General features: G+C 44.8%; 1 pseudogene; it reads left to right on the top strand.

The window, feature by feature from the left end:
- Positions 1–3,816: 3,816 nt before the first annotated feature.
- Positions 3,817–14,159, top strand: part of LOC138525946 (tRNA pseudouridine synthase Pus10 pseudogene) — a 132,823-nt pseudogene continuing 122,480 nt past the window's right edge.

The raw sequence follows: 14,159 nt of genomic DNA, 5'->3' as shown, positions 1-14,159 counted from the left end.
GGGGAAAAATAATGTACATTGATGGGTCATCGACGATAGGCCAACGCAATGGTGTTAGAAGGACAGAAGCAGCAGTGGTTAGGTTGACGGAAGACTGGATGTATGTGCCAGTAAAATGTGTCCAACTACCCCAACATTATTCGGCACAAACCGCAGAGCTAGTGGCCCTAATATTGGCATTAAGGGAGAGCTTTGATAAAAGAGTGACGATATACTCTGACAGTGCATACGTCACGTCAACAGTCCACTCAGGATTAATAAAATGGCAGAGGAGAGGATTCAGAAGAGCAGATGGTACGCCAGTACAACATGCTCTATTACTAGCAGAACTAATTGAAGTAATTAATGACCCGAAAGAGATAGCTCTGCTTAAGTGTCAGGCCCACACCAATGGGGATGACCCTATCTCAAAGGGTAACGAAACAGCAGAGGCACATGCTAAGCATGCTGTGTATTTTGGAGAAATGTGGACCCCCCCCAGAAAAAGAAAAAGATAGGGGGAGGATGGGAGCGAGACAAATGTTGATGAAGGATGGGTATACACACATCCCTGAAACGCAGATACTAGAATTACAGGCAGCAGCACCTATGGCAGAGAAGGAACTATGGGTAAAAAGAGGATGCACAACGTCACCTACAGATGCATTGTGGCGTCAGAGTAATTCAGGAAAGGTAGTGATGCCCCTAGCACTATTGAAAACAGCCTTAGCTCAGCCACACCATCCAGCGCACACAAGAAAGGAGGTGTTTGCAGCACGGATAAATGAAGCTTGGCTTTGTCCTGAGCTAAATTCACATGTTGCAGCATTTATCAGCAATTGCTTAACGTGCCAACAGTTTACAGCCGGTCACACGCTGTAAGTGATAAAAGGTACTATACCCCGGCCTGAACGACCCTTCCTGCACTTACACATTGACTAGGTTGACATGATTAACGTATGTCAAGGACAAAGATACATGGTTGTAGTGGTGTGCCCATTTTCAAGTTGGATTGAGGCTGGACCCTGCTCTTATGCGGACGCATTTAGAGCAGCTAGATTTTTAGTGAGAGAGGTTTTCCCACGGTGGGGAGTTTGCGAAGTGTTGCGGTCAGACAATGGCCCACACTTCGCTAATGAAATGTTTGAGCACATAACTGCAATGCTTGGCATTAAACATAGGTTTGCATGCGCATACCACCCACAGGCCAATGGTATCTGTGAAGCCTGAACGGCCTGCTAAAAGAAGCAATTGCCAAAATACAGCAGACAACTAAGAAAAGCTGGTTGTACTGCCTCCCCTTGGCTCTGTTTGAGCTAAGAAATAGGCCAGGATCCAATCACCACCTCTCTCCCCACGAGGTGGTGACTGGACGTCAGATGCACTTTCCATTAACGCCAGCATCAAGGGCCTTCACAGATCATGAAAGTTCGGCAAATGTTTTTGGAGATGAAATGTATGACTACATGTCTTCCTTGATTACTAGTGTTGCCTTTATCTCTCAACAGCTCGAGCGCACGCAGGGCGGGTCGAAGATCACCCAACCAGAAGAAACAAACGAAGATAAAGAGCAGCAAAAACAGTGGACTATGGCGGAAGGAGACAACGTACTCCTCCGCAATTTCAACAGGAAGTGGAACAGCCCTAGATTCACGGGGCCCGACTTGGTGGAAGCAGTGGCTTCCAGAGCCATTAAACTAGCTGATAAGAGAGTTTGGAACCACCTCCACAACGTCAAGCCCTACAAAGGCCAGACCCGCCCTTGCGTTGATGACAGGGCCACCACACCAATGACAGCATCAGCAATACCAACAACAGACAAAGACACAGCAACAGCAACAAAGGACAATTGTGACACTGCCCCTGACCGCTCCCCAGCCATAGACACAGCCATAGACTTTGGACAATCGCTCATTGCCCACCCCATGGTCACGCGATCTCAAAGCAAACAAACATCTGCCCCAACCCCATCCATACCATCACCAAATAACGGACATTGTCTAACTTGAATACTGCACACACATATAAACACAAGTATGCTCTCTTTCTTTTTCTCGCACATGCAGGTACCGCATATTACTGTGTTGTATAAAAGGTGAAGTAAACTAAAGTTGTGTTGTGCCCAGGAGTAGATGCTACCCACAGATGATAACACCCCTGAGGCCCTGTCACACCAATTTGTATACCATATAAAGAGACCAAATTATCTAAAAAAGAGAAGGGTACGTGCGTACTACAACACGTTCATTTTGGCCATAGAACAATCATTCCCACATCTCCACAAGCACTTACCAGCTCTGAGAGATAGGTCACTTAGATTAGCGTGGGAGCAGCTTTTCACCTGGGCAATGAATGACTATCTGATAGGGAGAGCTTGACTAACAAAAAACAAACCAAATAACACATATTTTCAGAATTTTCAGGCGGGCATCTTTAACATCACAAGAATAAGCTGCAGGACAGCAGCAAATGTAAGAACAAAATGCCAGTGAAATTAGCCATTGTAATAAAGTTCATAGGTGTGTTGGTTGTCACTGGTCTATTGGCTGCCTCTGTCTGGCAGAAACACTATGCTTATGATATGATGGCTGTACCCAAAACTAATTTACCCCCTCCCACGGCTGCAACAGGTACGGTGTCAAGTGGTACAAGCAACCCGAGAAGTAAAGAACATAAGGTTAAACACAGCACATATGGAGATGAAAAGGGAATTGACACATTGCTCACAGATTTAGCACACGTCTCGAACAACATGTGGTATCAGCACATGACCAAAATTGGTAAGCAGACAACTGAGGACAACTGCTATGTTTGCTCGTTGATCCCATACGCTATGAGCACATCAAGAACATTTGTATCCACTGAAGTACCAGCAAAGACAATGGAATGCCTGATTTATTTGGCACTCTTCCAAACAAAAGGATGGTTTCAAGGGACAGTGGTGACACTTCAATGGAAAACAAGGAATAGATATCCATACGAAAATAATTTCATCAAAACATATTTGATGTAGCACAAAAGAAGCCTCCATACTGAAGCTTTTAGATACATGACAGATGGCCCAGAAAAAGGAGAAATGAAGAAAGTAACGTTAAAATACCTGCCGTGCGATTGGTATGCAAATGAAGTTGCTGGTGAACAAGGGTCTTGGGAAAGACCTCTAATAACTATAACTGGGAAAATATATAAGAATTAAGGGTGGGAAATAGGAGTGGTTGGGAGCAACATGGTAACAAGAGAAAATATTACCAACATAAAAGAGCACAACGACAGATGTTGGACAACATGGGGAAAATATGTATCGATGTTAACATGCCTGGAGAAGGATGAAGATCCAATAACTATACTACCGCTCACAACACCCCCACTGTGCTATCAACACAACGGCGATGTGGATGTGGGATATAACACCAACTGTGAAAACACGATAGAAATACCAGAGGGGGGTGCCGGCACTGCAGTCATAATGGACCACTGTTGGGCCTGCGGCGATAAGGCTTACCATACTTTGCCTTCATCATGGAATGGAATATGCACCATGGTGCACATCAATGTGCCATCCCTAGTTGTGCCTCAGAAACACGTCAACATGGCCAACGACGAAGGAAACAAGAGGAGGATAAGATCAGTAGAGATGGAAGAAGGTGACGAGAACAACAACAATAATGTTTTGCCAAGAGTGAAAAAACAAGGAGAACACCTGACGGGAAACTAACTGTGGGGAAGATCAGAAACAGCTCTCACCTCCATCCCACCAGAACACAGACTATTCAGCAGAGCAGCAATGTTCTTCTCATCCATAATACACCCTGAACTACAGGCATATGCAAATGCAAAATGGTTGCAGATCACCAGATGGGAGCTGATGATGACAATACATTTGACAGTAAACAGATTCAACGCAATAAAAGAAGAACTGAGAGCAGTAAGAATGGTAGCACTGCAAAACAGGTATGTGCTACACCTTCTCACGGCAATGGAAGGAGGAGTTTGTGCAAAAACAGGGCAATCATGTTGCACATTCAGCCCTGCTAATGACGCAGACAATGGAACACTTACTGAAGCAGTATCACAACTTGGTGGAAGAAAGTAAAGGAGTAGGGAAAGAAGGCAGCTGGTTTTCATTCCTCTGGTCATGGATGCCTTCATGGCTATCAGACGGGCTGAAGATAATAGTAGGATGCATAATATTGGCTGCAGCTGTGTTGATCGTAATAAAGTTTTGGAAAGCTAGAAAAGCACTTACAACAGACGAAATAATGGAGAAGGTAGGCATGCATGCCTTACTACGAGCCGATGATGGGAAGCACACCGACATGATAATAAAGGAAAGAGAGAGGCTGCGCAAACAGATCCTTGACAACCATATGGATCCGCCATCTGTGAAGGTGGAGAACCCAAGGAACCCGAAGAGCTATGTTGGAAGATGGGTATACTGCAAACCTGGCGGCGGCTGCGTTTACATGTACTGGTCATTTGAAGATCATGTCAACCACTATGGGCACTTGGCTGGAATAACTAAAGTATGGAGAGTGAAAGGAGATAAGGAAAAGGATGAGTTTGTGGTTGACAAGTCGACCAGAGGGGGGACTGAAGTGGGAGAATGGGAACAGACCCTCCCCCCAATCTCATCCAGACCATGGCCTAGAGGATCACGGCCCAGACACCCCCCACGAGACGAGGTTGTCTATTTACCAGATGATAAAATACCCTGGCTCAGAAACTTACACATAAGAGGAGCATGCCCACCAGCACGCCAAGCTCAAGCCGACGCCTGCGACATGGATGAGCTCGACTAAGAACAACAGCCACAAGTATCCACATCGTTAGAGATGCCATAAAGACATAGCCAACAGACGAGAACACACGTGCCACCATGCACACTGGTCACTCGCACACCAACCTACATGAAGAACATACTCAGTGCTATGACGTAGGTGACTGACACACCCACTGACGTGCATCGTTGTTATTTTTTTTTTACATAGGCCTTTTTACAGCACAGCAGAAACGCAAGACACCGAAGAGCTTGTGTACATGCTTGCTGACACTTCTTCTGCCACCCATCCCTATGACGACACCAGCATGTATATCTAATACTGCGTGTGATACTCTGTCGACCCCGCGATCTAAATGCTATGGATTATGTACCGCCACAACTAGGCCCCAGCAAGAGTCCCCAGGCAGGAGCCTCGCAATGAAAATCCGCTCAGCGACAAGAGTACAAGTGTTGACCATGCAGGACGAGCCCCCAGCAAGAGCTCACAGCCAAGGCCACAATGTTGCAACTCATGTGCCGCGAGCCCAGCGCCAAGGTTACACCTGTAAGTGCCAAGCCCTCAGAGCCGAACTACAAATCTAATGCTCATAATTCTGCTCCAGCTACGGTCTCTCCGCACGTGACCAAGCCGAACTGACAAGGTGCCAAGCTCACGAGACAGGACGCCGCCAGGGTCCCACGTCTGGGACACAAGTTGCAACAACGAAGCGGCAAGATGGACACCTACAGCAATGGGAAAGACCTGTCCACAAGCCCATGAGCGGACCTGTCCATTGTCTGCACAAACACATAGTTGCACAGTGTTGCTAATGACAGGTACACCACGAGCTGGGAGCGGCAATGGTCCCAGGCTTGGCCAATCAGAATACAGGGGGTCTTATTACTGACGCCATTACTCTTAGCCAATCACCAAGGGTCCCTCTGTAACAATTCTAAAGTAACAACTGCAAGGGACAACCCAAGCGTACCACCCTACTACTCGGGGAACCAATCCAGAGTGGCAATAGGTTTTGTGCTAACTTTCCCAGGTGATGCGAGTAGCGCGTCATACTGCCGTAAAAAGGGTCTGCGAGCCCCACTACGAGTGAGAGTCCCATCGGATTCATACGAACCGAGACTCATTGCTGCCTTTATTATAATAAACTGCAGTACCGCCTTGCTTCTTGTGTGTGTCTCATACTCCTTTTGGGGACACGGGAGGAGTTGGGGCCTCCCAGCCCGGAGGTCCGTGGACGGCTCTGCCGGCCCTGGGAGTATCACCCCGACAGAACACAGTCCCAGACAGACAGCAATTTCAAACTGTGGTTATTATAGCCAAAACCAACAGGGATCAGTACAAGGATAGGCAAGAATGCAGGAAGATCTAGGTGAGCTCTGGCCTGCAGGCCAGTTTTGTTGGCATATGTTAGGGAGAATTCTCCAGAATGGCTAATATCCCTTACCTACTGAGTCCCTCAGCAGCTTTGCTGGATTTCTACGATTAATTTTTTTCACCTGGTAAGAGTGTGAGCCTTTTTTTCCCCACCCTTACATGTGTTTTGCTATGTGTATTTACCATTTTCTTGTGTTCATGGACTGTGGTGCCTCACCTACTCCAAAGGCATCATCTTTTTACTGTGTGTTACAAAGCACATTCAGTGCAGTGACACAGGGTTGTCTTTTAGACTTCTCAACTCATACTCCATTTTATGAGACTGACTACTGTCTCTCAGAAGCATGTAAAGTTGCCATTGACTTTATTAGTCTTTTAAATCCACAGATCCAGTACAAACTATCTTACATAGAGTGCTGGAAAGGGTTAATACTTATCCCTTTTTGTCTGTTTCTCTTGGAGCATTGTTTCACTCCCTTTTCATTAAGACTTGGCTGGTGGCAGTGGCAACTACCCTATTTTTCTGACCGCGGTTATCTTTAATAACCTTGGTATTGTTTTAGGCTATCTTGGTAGCCTCGAACTTAAACCCGCTAGACCATATTTGTTTTTATACCATTCCGGCTGGGTTTATTCACCATTTCTTTTTGTAAAAGTCTTTCTCGTGTTTTTCTCTGTACGCCAAACCAGGTTTGGTTCCTTTGTTCACCGTCCTTTTGCAGGCTTTTACACAGAAGCCCTCCTTAGGCACCTGTATGTCTGGGGGGGACAGGATGTTAAGGAGGGGTTTAGGACTCCCTGCACAGGGTCTCCTTGGAGACCCATGTCACACTCTGATTTGATTGGCTGGTGTGACTGTCCTGGCGGGACAGCCACCATGCTGAGTGATTGACAGCCAGGCTGTGTGAATGGGGGAAAACTGCATAAAAAGCAGGTCTCTGCATCTGGAAAGGGAGAGTCACCACTGGAATGAAAGAACCAATGAGGTGCTGACAGAAGAGGACCCCTACAATGACTGAACCACCCGGTGAAGCCCTGCTGCAGGTCCGAATCTTCAGACTCCAATGACAGAGAAGATCTACCAGGAATCTTCTTCCCCTGAGCTGGTGGGACCAACCAGTTTGCTCCAAACTACAAGCCAGGACTCCCTCCTCTGGTCGAATTTGCTGTACAGAGCTACAGTGAACCGGATAGCCAGGAAGGTCAGACCCTGCTTGGGTTTTAAGGAGAGCACCTTTTATTTGTTGCTTCGCTCTGCTGCTGGTTTCTTCCCTGGGCAGTGCAGGACCCTCCAGTCTTCCTATTTCATGTCAGTCCGACAGTCGCTTCAGGAACTGTGAGCCTGCAGGACCTGCCAGGAACGTCCGCCTCAGCTACAGCTTCTTCTCCATTTAAAGGTACTGTGCAAATCCGGTTGTTTGTTTCGTCCAGCCGCGGTGAAGGTGTGTGAAACCTTTCGCCAATCCGAGGGCTTGTCCTTCTCTACTCTTTTAAACTAACTTTTCTGCCGACCAACTTTGTTGGGAACTCTTGGCAAAGACCTAACCGCGAACTACCCTGAACTGAGTGATCTTGAGCAAAAGACTTTTGTCCTATTGACTTAGGCCCTATGCCTTCCTAGATTGCCCTGCTTACTTGCCTGTTGGTGCTGCGCTATTTTTGCCTAACTTTGCCTTTCTCTCCCTTTTAAATTGCTGGAGTGCCATTTTGCTCATACTTCATTTTGAGCCTAACTTGTGCAGAATCTATTGGGTGTGGTCTAGTGTATTAAGAGTGTGATTTTTCAACTGCTTTACTTTAGTGAAATGTTTTATAACTGATGTGTAAATAAATGTATATTCTTTTACTCAGAAACCTTGAGTCAGTGTTTGTTTGAATCATAGTAATTGCTGTCCTTTGTGTAACTATTGATACTGCTCACTTGCTCTTGAGATAAGTCTGGCTGCTCAGCCATCACTACCACTTTACTGTGTAGTACAGGCTTGTACCAAAGGTGAATTTGTACTGTCACTTGTAGTCTTAATTATGTGTGGTGTTTCCAAAGGTTACTGCATATAATTCTGCCTAACAGCACATTGTGTCACGAGGATGTCACAACCTGGACCCCTCTCCAGAAAACCTATCTGCATCTGGGATTCGATGTTGAGTAGGAGTCCTCCTCTAACAGCCCCCATACATTTTAGTTTACTGACTCTCCCATGTCAGGTATCAGGCCTGGCCCATACCAAAAGTGCCATCACTAAACAATGTTCCAGTGTGAGGGACTTACCATTGGTTCTTGCCCGTTGTTACCCACCCCTACGATATTGAAATGTGGTTGGCTAGAGTTGATGCCAGGCCTGGGATCTGAAGTGATTCTCAGCTCGAGGTGTACCTGTCCAAGTTAATAAGTCCAAGTTAATAAGTACAACTATGTGTTTGCATTGTAACCTGTGTGTACCACCAAAGTTTATGAGAGTGCCCGTTCACATCGTCCAACACTTGTTTCTTGCTGTAATGACTTTGTTATAAGCTTCTGTCTGGTGACATGAGATCGCTCCTCTTTCCCAGTGCCGGTTTCGATTAATCATTCGAGCCTGCCAAGTCACGTGTTCGGAGACCAAGTTTTGGGCTCCTGGAGCTCTGAGTTACTCTGATTTATGAGGAATTATTCGCATTTACTGCAGCTGGTGTTACTGTAATTCAGGGAATGTCACTAGTATCTGGTTGCATTGGCTGCAGTCCCTGCCCCACACGTTTGCTCTTTTGTTCATGCTATATTCGGCATAGCTCAACTCTTCTGAGAAACTTGTGGCCTGCTGTGATTTTCCTAAGCCATGGCATGGTTTCCATAGGCTAGTTATTCATGGTTCTGTAAGGTCCCATAGTGCTCCATAGGGTTAATTCCATGTAAGCATCTGCAAGCTCGCTCGGGATCTCTTGCTCGTGCGGTTTCTACGTTGCTGTGGTTAAGCTAATGACAAAATAATAAAGGCAGTATGTATGTGTGTCTGTCCTCTAACTCATAGAACTGTTCCACATGTGTTCTTCATGTACTCGGGTGTGTGGTGTGTGTCCGATGTGCGGATGGCAAGTGTGCTTCCTGTCTAATGCTGCTATGTCATGGTGTCTCTTACAACATCAAGCATGGCGTCTTGGTGCTTTAATCAATGCTGTCAATTGAAGTCTCCTTAGTAGCACCATGAGGATCCTCGTCCACTGTAGGTAGTGTTTGCATTGCTCCTGGGCTATAGGGCTGGCTGAGTGTTTACCTTTCGACGTACTTGTCTATCATAGAAGCACTAGGAATCGGTCCGAAATCATATGGGTGATTACGGTATCTTCGGTTCTTTTTCAGAGAAATGCATCTTATGGGAGGGGGAGCAGAGGTAGGATTAGACCATCCCTCTTCACAGCATAGCACCCCCCTTCAGGATGTGGAGTACTAGGGGGAGTACAGATTATTCTATGATGCCAAATTACCCAACAAAGAAACTGCACCTCATCAGTCATAGGCATTCAACTTCCAAATGTTCTCCAGGTCCAACCACAGGCAGGTCCACTCACCCATTGCTAATCTGTACAAAACAGCAGCATACATGACATGTGCCACTGTGGTACAGATTCAGCCCACCAGGACTATTTCCAACTTCACCCAGCTGCTAGCTGCTTCCAGCAACTCTGCTGATATCACACTACTACACTTGCACACTCCTGCCTGTTCTTGACTTGAAATCCATTCTCCCACCCAGATTATCTGACTTTCATGCATTTGTCTGTGAAACATGCTGACTGATGGGTTCCTCAAAAAACTCCCATCAAAGGCAATACTCCACGGTCTATAACTGTCGTTATGCATCCTGTGAGGGCTCAAAAATGTGAGGCGGACAACTTTGTGAAGATTTTTCATAGGTTTTTCTAAAAATTGCATTTTATTAACTCAAAAGGTTGGATAAAATGCCTCACTATCCCTACCCTGACAAGGTTTTCCCTGTCTAAAATAAACTAAAGGAAACACTTATACATACAGCAACACATACAGTAACACAGCAAGGTAATGCACGGCAGTTCAAAGGCAACCACATATAATGTTAAATTCACAATTTGAAAACAGTCTCTCCTTAAAATCTGGGTGAATTTCCCTTCCCTAGATTCAAGCCGGATTCTTCAGAATTAACATACATTGGGCCTCATTACGAGTCCGGCGGTAACCGCGGCGGTAAAACCGCCTGGTTACCAACGGACTCATATTACCATTCCGCCTCCTTGACTCCCAGAATTACCAGGGCATTACAGCCCCGGTGTCCCAGGAGTCACGGAGGCCGAATGGTGTTAATCCCCTTTCCCATTGAGTCCTATAGGACGCAATGGGAATGGGGAAGTGGAAACACCGGCACCATCTCGTGATGGTGCTGGTGTTTCCACTTCTGCCTGCAGGCGGGAGGTGTTCAACCCGCCAGGTCAGACCTGGCGGGAAGATCACCTTCCGCCTGCAGGGGTCGGGATCAAGCAGTCCGGAATTAACAGTGGCGGCGAGTTTAGCGCCACTGTTAATTCCAGACCGCCCAACCCGTAATGAGGCCCATTGTCTTTATTCCCTGCCAGATCAGTAATTTACAAACCACAAGTACCTCTGTGGTTAAGATCAGTTTTCAACAACTGTGTAGTGCTTCTTACTTTACAACATCAGGTTTTAAGCAATTCTTTAGGAAAGGCAAGATTCAAATTGGTGCTCTTTTAGTACCATTTGTGATTTCCAAAACCTCTGTAAATTATGCTCCTCTCCTTCTGAATAGCCTTTACCAGAAGGGCAGTCTTCTTGCCACTTTTGTTTCCCCACTTCTTCATTAACCAAACACTGACAATGATAGGGTTTTATCCTGCTAATTCATTGGTTTGGCAATGTAGGTTTATACCATTTTTTTTTATATTCTTCTTCAAACATGGCAATAAGCATTACAAACATTGGGACTTTCATTTGCCCCCTCCTGACCATGGCAATGCTTGTTGGTTTTAAATAGCTTTGCCTTTACTTTCTTTTTGCTTGGGTAATGGTTGTTTGCAAGAAATTCTAGAAGTATTGCCCCATCTTGTTGCTGGGTTTAAAAAAAATGTGCATGCATAAAGTCACAGGGATTTGGTTTCACGTAATAAAGTTGTCTCTGTTTTCTTCCAGGTCAGTATTCAAAATTCCCTTCTTTATTATTTTCACATCTATGTGATTGCTTTTCAACATTAAAGTACCTACATCAGGCACGCAAGTGGTCACAGAGAGTGTCAGTGTCACAATTACTCAGTTGGTATGCCATGCACGTTTATTTCCCTCGCTGCTCACGGGTTCTTCACTCCAATCACGCCCCGCAATCCACCAATCAGCTGTTTTTAGTCTGCCACCACCCGTGCCACTTGCACACAAAACATTCTTTGTTTCAAAGCTTTACGAGTGTTTGTATCCCTCTGCGCAGCGTCTGCAAAATAGGTCTCTAGGCCACAAGATTCCCTCTACGACACTTCCCTCTTTGCGACATCTGCAATTAAGGGGTCTAGCATCAAAGATCCTCTCTGGACAGGCTACTGCTTGTGACTCGACTTTGGTCTTGACATCTTTCTTCTTCCTCATCCAGTCTCTGCTTCTGCTGCAATGTGGAGAGTTCTCAACTCCTCCACCTACAACTACTGCTCTACTTATTCCTCTCTAGTTCTTCTCTCTAATGGCCTGCACCTGAGGGGGCCTTTTAAGCTTCTCAGTCTCCCTCAGGTGTGGGTCATTCCCATTAATAAGCTGCACTCTTCAGAGATTATGAGACTTGAAGTCCCTAATGCAAAAATCGTTTTTTCTTACAACTATTCTGCAGTAAGCCATTAGCCGGCTGGAGTTTTGGGGGTAGTTGAACAAGGGGTTTTCCCATTCCTCCTGACCTGCATCCCCCCTCATGTGATCCTCCCGTAGAACACCACCCCCAGGGTCGGGATCAGATAGTGTCTGCCTTTCCCTGGCCACATGAGAAAGTTCCCAGGACAGGTTTTTGGGGTGAATCATCTGATTCATCAGAATCCTCCTCTGAGGTGAGCAACACAACCCAACAGTAGATCAATCATCTCTGCTCCTTCTCACATTGAATGGTCTAGAGGCTATAAAGAAAAAAAAAGACTATTTCCCCAGAGTGTCATTTTTATAAAGATAAATCAGAGATACGAAGTACTGAATAGTGACTTCTTAATTGATGTGGCAGCCATTTTGATGCAGTGGAATAATGCATAAGAAATAATGTGCAGTTCTGAACCTTCTCTCAGTTACCATCATGTATAGCATTGCAATATTCACAAAATATATTATAGGGCAGCAATAGCCGCCCTGTAGTTAAGGTGTAGTTAAGGTATAGTTATATTTAAGGAACCCATCAAAATTCTATTGTATATAACTTTTGATTTGAGTAAGGTATTTGAATGACAATTTTTAAGTCCTCAAGGACTAGAGGGCCCCCAGACTGCAACGTTTCACAAAGATTCATTGAACATTAAAAATGTTATTTAGAAGACAAACAAAATGTTTTTTTTTCCAAATGTAGGGTCTACTTAGCTGGACTGATTTGGAGCAGGTCCAAAACAACTTGGGAACAGGGGTTGACTTGCAATGCATGTGTGGTTTGTGGTTATTCCACACAGTAGTTATTTAAATATTTGACGGAGAAGGGCATGCCCCCTTCTCAAAAATAGGCAAAGATATCTCTGGAATTTAACAAAAAACAGGTGTTTTTAGAAATGAAATAGCCACCATCGTGTTTTTCTGTTGATGCAAGTGATAACTGCAGTCATAGCAGAGGATAACAGGAAAAGAAAAGTAGTTAAACAAGTTATTTGCACGTTAAAATAATTGCAAATTACGTATGTCTAGAGGTGGGGTGGTTGGTTGAGGACAGCAAGTGAAATTTGGAAGACATAGGAGGTCCAGGGACCAAGTTTGCAAGACAATGCTTTCTGTAGTCTTGGTTATAGCCGCGAATAACCAACATCTGAACGAAAATAGCATAACAGAAACAGCGTGTTTTGTGGGAGGCGAGGGAGAGAGTAGGGGAGGTGAGGAGGTAATCTGGGGAGTGTGGGGAGCTGGCACAGATGAGGAGGCTGCTTGATGAGGGCTTAGGTGGCCAGGAAAGTATTCTTTTTACGTCCGTTCCTCCATTATTCACGGCTATATCTGAGCATACGATAAGACTACAGATTACTGCAGGTATGAGTAGTTCCATTCCTGCAGCTATATATTTTGTGTTGTGAGTGTTATTTTTATTTTTAAAAGTTATTTGTATAAGCATAGTGATGTTGGAGGTGCTTATTTTATTGTATTTGTGTATTTATATATGACAAATAATCCTTAAAAGGATTGTTTTGGGGTACCCTGAGTGTAGTATTTTAGCACATCTGGAGTACTGTTTTGATGTTATGAAGGAACACTGCATTTCCTTCATCGGTTAGGTGTACTCTGTCATGTCTATAGAAATTGGCCATGTATAACTGTCTGCGTTTGATCGAAATCCATAATTGGTTGTGGTCTCTCATGAATGCTGAAACTGCTTTCTTAACATTTCTCTGGGGTTTCTCAATGTTACCATTAAATCTCAATTTTTGCCTCAGAGTCAAATTGGAAAAGATAAAGATGGCATGAGGAAATATCTCCATTAGTTTTCCCTTGTCTTGTTTCATATTAAAGTAAGGGACACACCTTGTACATTCCCCAAATCATTGCGTCCACAATTAATTAGTATGATGGCTGGCTGCCCTGTACTTCTCAGACTTAACTATTTTTGAAAAACTTGGAACCAACGCATTCCTCACAATCAAAACCATTTAATTATAAAACTCTCAAACCTAGGTCCATGTTAATATTTAGTTTCTCACAAAAAGCCAATAACCAAAACATCCAACTGTCTCCAATTAGTCACACAGTTTTCAAACCAGCCATGATATCTGCAGTATTTCTGTTTCCAGGATAATGATTCCTAGTTTGAATTTTCTAGCAGGTATTATGAGCAGGGTGATGACGTTTCTGAT

This window comes from Ambystoma mexicanum, chromosome 7p, assembly GCF_040938575.1.
Source record: "Ambystoma mexicanum isolate Mex_15411 chromosome 7p, UKY_AmexF1_1, whole genome shotgun sequence".
In the NCBI taxonomy this organism is placed as follows: Eukaryota; Metazoa; Chordata; class Amphibia; order Caudata; family Ambystomatidae; genus Ambystoma; species Ambystoma mexicanum.
Note: the sequence above shows the minus strand (reverse complement) of the source record. Positions and strands in the feature narration are given on the sequence as shown.